The sequence below is a fragment of the Zea mays genome, chromosome 4 (assembly GCF_902167145.1).
Source record: "Zea mays cultivar B73 chromosome 4, Zm-B73-REFERENCE-NAM-5.0, whole genome shotgun sequence".
Lineage (NCBI taxonomy): Eukaryota > Viridiplantae > Streptophyta > Magnoliopsida > Poales > Poaceae > Zea > Zea mays.
This window is the reverse complement of record NC_050099.1, coordinates 234,304,096-234,311,087: the sequence shown is the minus strand read 5'-3', so window position 1 is coordinate 234,311,087 and position 6,992 is coordinate 234,304,096. Positions and strand designations below refer to the sequence as shown.

General features: G+C 42.6%; 1 protein-coding gene and 1 non-coding gene across 2 annotated transcripts in view; one reads left to right on the top strand and one right to left on the bottom strand.

The window, feature by feature from the left end:
• Positions 1 to 3,911: 3,911 nt before the first annotated feature.
• LOC100382601 (uncharacterized) overlaps positions 3,912 to 6,992 on the top strand; it is a 27,898-nt gene continuing 24,817 nt past the window's right edge. The window contains exons 1-3 of the mRNA NM_001175330.1: positions 3,912 to 4,311; positions 4,412 to 4,590; positions 6,406 to 6,485. The gene's annotated coding sequence lies outside the window, so the exon portion shown is untranslated. The remainder of the gene's footprint in view (positions 4,312 to 4,411; positions 4,591 to 6,405; positions 6,486 to 6,992) is intronic.
• On the bottom strand, positions 6,224 to 6,295 carry TRNAQ-UUG (transfer RNA glutamine (anticodon UUG)). The gene has a single exon. It is a non-coding gene; the product is annotated as a tRNA-Gln (tRNA).

The following is a 6,992-nucleotide window of genomic DNA, read 5'->3' as shown; positions in this document are numbered from 1 at the left end:
TTCATTATATAAGGAGGGGAAGTATCTCCAAAAACTTAAAAACCAACTCATTATGAGTTGGTCTTCTTCCCACTGTTTGATACATTACACTACTACATTACATTTCACTACACTATACTACTAACTGCTACTACATTATTCTACTAGTACTACTTCTACTGCTATTTATCTATACTAACATCTAAGCCAGTGGCACCTAGCCACTAGCCTTGCCGCCGCCGCCGTCACCCTTGCTACCGTCGCCATAGCCGCTGCCGCCCCCATCATCGCCATCGCCCTCGCCGCCGTCGTCACCGTCGCTCCCCTCCTCGGACGAGTCAGAGGAGTTCCCCTCGTCCGAGGAGACCTCCGACTCATCCGAGCCCTCGAGCCCAGCGCGCTCGACGACCCGGATGTATGTCCACACCTCCGCAGCAATCCCCTAGGAATCGTGTGAGTCGTTAGACGACGCCGAGGGAGAGGCGTGGACCGACGACCCCTCGGACTCGGAGGAGAACTCCTCCTCCGAGTACTCAGAATCGCCAAAGTCCTCCGAGGGAGGAGTCGGCTTGCGCTTCCGCTTGTCGCCGGAATGGTGCGAGGAGCTTCCGCTTTTCTTGCCCTTGCCCATGGTGGAGTAGAAGAGAAGAGGAGAGAGTAAGCAACAAACGGCAGAGAGATGGGTGAAGACGCCAGTGAAGCGAGCACACTATTTATAGAAGAAGAAGGCAACCGCTCACCTCCTACCATGGTCACTGAACAGTCGCAAATATTCAATAAGCAGTTCAAATCATCTAGAAACAAGTCAGGCGGCTGGCGCCGTTTCACGTAACACGACACCCATTGGGACTCAAGTCAACTGCCTGGACGATATGATTACACCCGCGGTCACGTCAAGTTACTACTCAGGAGCAGTTTGCTAAACGCTCAGCGCACCAAGCCGTCCCTTGCCTACACCCATTGGGGGGGACGTCTAGGAATTTTCAATAGATTTTCCCAAGCAGTCACACCCATACAGTATACGCAATGAATGTATCAAGACAAAAGGAAGATATCGATGGAGATCAGAGAAAAGCCAAAAATAGCCGATGAGGTACAAGTCTGATCAACATAAGCATTGAAGCACGAAGTGATATGAAGACTAGCCAAGAGCCATCTACCGAACGTCCAATCTGTCGCAGATCAAATAAATTTCAAACCTAACAGTACATGGGCAGATTGCATGCTCGATCTCAAAGGCAAGACTGTATGCTGACCTCTAAAGCATAAAGTTGATGATATAATGCTGGTTTCTAAGGCATTCGGCGAAGATGAAAGGATGATTCCTAAAAACAGCACGAGATGAAGACCTTTGAGTAGATTATTTTCAGTAATCCACTCAAAGCTCGGGGGCTACACCCATTGGGTGCACCTGGATCATCAACCCCAAAAAGATAGAATGCTGATTTCTAAAGCATGAGATGAAAATAAAACAATGTTGACTTCTAAAGCATAAGTTGAAGACAAAAATGATTTCTGAAAAGACTTGAGATGAAGACCTTCGAGTGGGTTATTTTCAGTAATCCACTCGAAGCTCGGGGGCTACACCCATTGGGTGCACCTTCGGTGTACCCAATGAATCCTGAAGTCCAAAGAGCAGAATGCTGATCTCCAAAGCATAAAGCCGAGACAGAGCACCAATTTCTGAGGAATAAAGTGAAGGCCGATGAATAATGGCAGAAGAAAACAACAGAAGATCGTTTTTACCGAGTCACTCAGAGTTCAGAAGCAACGGCTCAACAGACCTATTTTCAAGGCATTCCTTATTAAAATCAAAAACTGCAAGCTGGACCTAGAATCTTTGGGCTGGTTATTTCAAAATCAACCCAAAGATTGGGGGCTTGTGGGGGACAGATATCCCCCGGGTCCACTGGAAGGCTAAAAGACCTCGCGAAAGGCCTTAGGCCCAATAGTTCACAAGGTCATCCCTTCGTGGGCCTGGGGAGGGACGTCCAGTGAAGTGGATTGACATAAGATTGGATCAGCGCAAGCCCAGACGACCCGATGAATTTGAACAACAACCGCAACAATGATCCGACCTTCCCGTACAATGTCCTCATACATTGGAACTAAACGGAGATAGGTCGGCGGAATTATAGGAAGATAGGCTCAGTCGGTTCACTATTACTTAGGCTCACGTTGTTATCATATCCGCATGTAACGCCCCACGGTCGAGTATATAAGGCCTAGGGGGCATCCCCTCAGAAAGATATCTCTCACTACTTAGCCATCTACTCAGTTCTCTAACATCCCAGATACTAGAGGACCCCCTTGTAACCCACCACACAAAGTATCCACGCCAAGACGTAGGGTATTACGCGTCTCAAAGCGGCCCGAACCTGTACAAAATTGTCTACTGTCTCTTGTGCATCTGGCACGAACCATCGAGCTACAGTCGGTAACACCGTCCTACTCCAAAAAGCACCTCGAGGGGCAACCCTGGGTGCGCGGTCGGACCCAAAACACCGATAGTTGCCTCCTAGACGGCTCGGGCGTTGTCTCCGTCGAGCTCTCCGTGAAGATCGTGGAGGAGCCACAGGATTGATTGTGAGGGGTTCGCGCCCACCTCGCCGGAGCGGCAAAGGCGACGTTATCGAAATCAAGTTAGTGAGTGAGTTCTTGTCCACTTGGCTCAAAGATCAAGCCGTGTCTTGGTAGATGAGCAAGTGAGAGCTTGAATTTCACCTCAACGTGGATTAGGGGTGAACGACAAATCACCGATACCACGGGATAAATTTCGGTGTCTCTCTCAACTTTTATACATTACTTCTAAGTAATTGGTAATTTGTATATTGTCTATATTTTGTGGTGTTAGCTTAAATTGGTCATTATATTTTGTTGTCTCATCAAGGCTAGAAATTTTATATCTCTTATCGATTTGATCAAATTTCTCTAGTGTAATTTACTTTAGTCAAAACCGTCTATTCACCCTCTCTAACTGGTGCCTTAGATCCTACACACTTGCATAGAGCAATGATGTTTCCCTGAGTTCTATGCATTTCTCTATTTGCTAGCTTACTTATTAGTCTGTTTGTAGACCTGTTTTGCTGGTTTGTTTGTTGATATCGGTTTGAGAATAGATATGTTAGTTGATGATTAAGAACCGATATTCTACTCTTGTTCTTACCATAATTGACGAGTTTGGTATATGCATATGATGCTAACCTAGTATGCAAAGATATTAGTCAATGAAAGTTGAGGCTAATCTTATTTGCTGGTTAAAAGAAACAAGTGTAAAAGAAATAAACAACTCTTACTAATATTACCGCACAACAGATCAGCTCCAGTTCATTGGTTACAACTCCCAATTGCCACCTGTATGCACTGTTCTCAAATCCTTTCATTCAGATCACTACTAGTTTTATATTATAAATTCTTCTCCCTAGCTAGAGCCATGTTTAGGACTCGACAGAGTACTCTTGACTCGCTCGCTCGGTTCATGGTCAGCTTGACTTGACTCGAATCATCGTTTGAAATTTTTCCCGAGCCGAGCTGACATACTAGCTCGATTTGTTAACAAGCCAGCTCACGAGTTCAACGAGCTACCACATTTTAACAAAATAAAATCATATGCATATCATTTACGCATGAATTTATAAACATATTATATGTATCACGAGTTCAACGAGCTACCACATTTTAATAAAATAAACCATATGCATATCATTTATGCATGAATTTATAAATATATTATATATATGTGCGATATCTATGGCTTGGGTTAAACATCGGTCAAACCCCTCAAACCAGCGTCAGTGCTGTTTCCGCAGAGAGCTAATGTTGAGAATGTTAGTTTGGCGATATCAATGTTCAGAGTGCTAAAATGGCAAACTGCAAGGTCGGGAGGGCTATAATAGCAAATTTCTCGCGCCCGGCGGCCGATAGCGCTGCCCCCGTCGTCCTCTCCATTTCCTTCTGTCTGCTTGCCCTCAAACCCTAGCCCGTACCGGCGTCCACCTTCGCGCACCCTCGCCTCACCAAACACCCACGGCGCATTGGCGCTTCCACCTCTTATCGTACGAAGGCGAGCGGCTTTCACGGTGTCTCTCTGTCGCATGCAATGGCACCGCTGTTTGAGGGGCGCCCAACAGCTGCCTGCCCACGGCATGCTCAGGGGCGCTGGGGTCCCTTGCCGCTGTCCCTGAAGTCTAGCCTGGGTTGTTGATCTTGCCGCAGATGCGGTACTCCATTACTTCTCCGCCCGCGCCATCATTTCGGCCACACCTCAGTCTGTTGGTCGGTCGCAGATCCCTTGCCCCGTCGAGCTTAATATGCAATCCGTTGCTTGTGAAGGTTTCGATTTATTCACGTTATTACACAGTTCAGTGTTCAGGACTGTCAGGGTTGTGCTACCTGGATGTCGGTTGCCTCATTGATAGGAATCATCGTGCAGATTGTCGTGTTTTGGACAATGCCAACCTTTGTTTCCGCTGTGCCTGCCAAGGTTGTGGCTTCCTTGGGTGATGCTTATTTGAGAACATAGCTGTTGTGCTCTGAGCATGTCCTGTGTGCCTGTCATGGCGGCTTCTTTTGGCGACATCATACCAACATATTCAATGTCAGGCTTTAAAGGTGCTATTATTTCCTCATCGATTCCTGCATCTTATAGTATTTTTTTTTCTGCCTTGCTCATATGCTAAAATAGAATGTATGAAAGTAAACATCCACATCATATCTATTGGAACAATTCTTTGCAGACGATTCCTTATATTTATGTCGAACTTGATTTTCTCTTTTGGTTGACCACTATAACTACTGATGGTGCCAAACAAAGAGTGTTGAAATTTGGGACTTTGACAGTTTGTCTATGTAAATTCTCAGGAATATATTCAAATGTGCTTAACTTTTGTAACAGAATCTATGCAACATGGTCAACAAAACATAACAAAATTGAGAATGTTCTATGCATCATGTTCCGAAAACATAACAGAATTAGGAATGTTCTGCAAAACAGAGGCCAGAATTACAACACAAATGTCTGGCTGTTGGATATCTGTGACACTCTCAACCATCCTTAACTAACCTCATCTCTCTTGAATCTACCCATTGCTACATTCCATTTTTTTATTGCATATCTGTGACACTCTCATTCGTTGTTCTTAGTGCCTATATGTTTAGGGTACAGTTAGTTTCATCTCATTGCGTGAATCATTTGTATTTGACTACAAGATTTTGGAGGGAATATTTAATGTTTTGGCAAAAATATATGGTGCAAACAACATACTAGGTGGAAACATGGAAACCAATTCAAAAAACGTATTTTGGACTTTTGGTTGTTAAAAAAACTGAAATTTGGCACTTTTACATTGCATACAAATATGTATTTACATGCAAAAGTTGAGATGCAAACTTGTCTTTAAAAAGTCATAGGAAAACAACAAATTTCAGGTGAATGTACAGTAAAAGACAATCCCTGAGATGTTGTCTTTTAGTGCATGTGCATTTAAAATTTGTCATTTTTGTATGAAACTTTCTAGTTTGAGTTTTTATCCCAACTTTTGCACATGAGTATATATTTGTTTGCGCTCTAGATATACCAAAATTTCAAAAGTTTTTGAATGACCAAAATATGCCTTTTGAATTGGTCTTCATCTTTTCACCTAATATATGGTTTCCACCATATGTTTTGCCGGTTTAAGGAACATATCACAAATGGTCAAACATTTGGTTATAATACATTATGTCCTATGTCACAGTGCTTATAGCTCCTTGATGCTTTACCTGACATTTGGTATGCTTATTACTCCTTGATGCTAGTTAGATATCACATCCACAGGCTTTTTCACCATTGATTTCCAGGAAATCCTTCTACTTCTTTCAAGGTATGCCTGTTGTTGTTGTGGCATGCCTTAACTAGGTGCCACTATCTTTTGGGTGGCCAGCAAACACCAAAAATTGTCACCTCCCTCTTTCTGTCACATGTATGCCATTTCTCTCTAGCCAAGTTGTCCTATTCCTGTTCCATATTTTGTGCAACCCTATCTCCTCTACCCCAACCTTAGTTGCAGAATGAAAGGGGCAATACTATTAAGACATGCCTATTTACTTCTCGCTCCTTCCTCTATCCTATAACCATACAACACATAATAGATTAAATACCGGAGAGAATTGAGCCTGAGAAATATGATTGTACTTTCCAAAAATCAAAATGCTGGACTTTTTGAGTAGACATCACCAATTCTCTTTTTATATAAAAAAATAAAGTAGGTCCCACCGGGATTTGAACCCAGGTTGCCAGATTCAAAGTCTGGAGTGATAACCACTACACCATGGAACCATTTTATGTGTGCTCTCCCTGGACAATATATTTATTGTAGCACATCTCCATATCACAATTTTATTATTTTTCTGTGCTTTTGCTAACCATTTCAAAAAAAAATGTGCCAGGAGTGAGCTGGTTTCTATATTTTAACTGATGCACCTTGATGCTTTATTGAGCGGTGTCTATGAAATGATTTGGATGGAAGGTAAATTTCCCACCAATTTAATTTTAGATATTTTAAATAATTCCTTGCCATATCTGCATTCAGCCTGTTATTGTGTTTATGTTCACCCTTTTTTAGTAGGGAAATCAAAACATAGTTAATCCAGTACTACTGGGTTTTATTATGCCTGATTTTGTTTCTGCTTTTGAGTCTATCATGATTATAGGGCTGTTAATGACACATGACATTGTCAATTGGAAATACCATGTCAACGGACTGATTAAGAAATACAAAATCTTTGCTTAGATGGGACATATTTGGAAAATACCCCTTATATTAAAAAACACATGGTGTGTCAAGCATTTTTTTTACAAACTGTAGCAAACTGAAAACTAGTTGCATTGGTCATGCGGAAATGTCTCATCTATCTCATGTATGTTGCTTATATTTTGTCTCTTGAAGATCACAAGCGAATGCACTTTTCTCTTGTCTCTCTTGTTTGTTGTTTCTCTCCAGATGAGCTGTCCTATTCTTGTTGCATTTTGTCCG